Source organism: Euphorbia lathyris, chromosome 4 (genome assembly GCF_963576675.1).
Source record: "Euphorbia lathyris chromosome 4, ddEupLath1.1, whole genome shotgun sequence".
Classification (NCBI taxonomy): Eukaryota; Viridiplantae; Streptophyta; class Magnoliopsida; order Malpighiales; family Euphorbiaceae; genus Euphorbia; species Euphorbia lathyris.
Window position 1 is genome coordinate 39,807,131 of NC_088913.1, and position 1,067 is coordinate 39,808,197.

Consider the following 1,067-nt stretch of genomic DNA (forward strand, 5'->3'; position numbering starts at 1 on the left):
TCCAGAATTATAAGTATTAGAATAAAGATTATTAGTTTGGTTTTGCCCTTGGACAAAATTTACCTGTTCGATCTCACTCATATTTTCATAATCCACATCTGTTTGGATCGGATTACCATTGGTATCGCACGGTGCCATAAACCTATCAATTTTGTGCGATAAAGCAGAAAATTGGGCTTGTAACATCGCGACTGGATTAAGGTTCACTATACCTTTAACCGATGATGTGGTTGAGGATGATGGTTTTGCCACCGGTATATGTCCACGTTCCGCGGGCCACACACTGCTGTTGATTGCCATTTCCTCCAAAAGTTCTTTTGCTTGGGCCGATGTTTTCTTCATAAATAGCCCTCATGACATAGCATCGAATGAACTTCTAGTTGTAGGATTTAGTCCATTATAAAATGTTTGCATTAGAAGTTCAGCGGGCAATTGGTGGTGTGGGCATAAACGTTGAAGTTCTTTAAAACGTTCCCAAGTCTCATAAAGAGTCTCATTATCATTTTGAGAAAAAGATGCTAACTCTTTTATGACTCTTGCGGTTTTTGCTAAAGGAAAATATTTTGATAAAAAAGCTTGGGCTAATTGTTCCCAAAGTGCAAACGTTGCGCCTGGCATCGAAGTTAACCACTCTTTGGCTCTATCCTTCAAAGTGAAAGGAAAAAGGCTAAGTTTGATTGCTTCGGAAGTCACATCTGATATTTTAAAAGTGTCACAAATTTCAAGGAAATTTATCAAATGGGTGTTAGGATTTTCGTTAGGTAACCCGTAAAATGTTACATTATTTTGCAACATATTAAGCAATGCTGGCTTAATTTCAAATTGGTTTACGGTGATTCTGGGTCTAACGATACTATTTGTTACACCGGCCACCCCTGGCCTAGCGTAATCCATAAGTGTTGGTGGGTCTGCCATAATATCTGGCTCGGTATTTGTCTTTAATGGAGTTTTGTTTTTGTTTTTCTTGTTTTTCTTGTTCTTTTTAATGGTGGGTCTGCCATAATATCTGGGTCTAACGGGTTTGGTGCAATGCCTGAACTTCACGAACTGCGCATGAACCTGAAATT

The 1,067-nt window shown here is 38.7% G+C and overlaps 1 non-coding gene across 1 annotated transcript; it reads left to right on the top strand.

Moving 5' to 3' along the window:
* Positions 1-430: 430 nt before the first annotated feature.
* Positions 431-537, top strand: LOC136228241 (small nucleolar RNA R71). The gene has a single exon (XR_010688570.1). It is a non-coding gene; the product is annotated as a small nucleolar RNA R71 (small nucleolar RNA).
* The last annotated feature ends 530 nt before the right edge of the window (positions 538-1,067 follow it).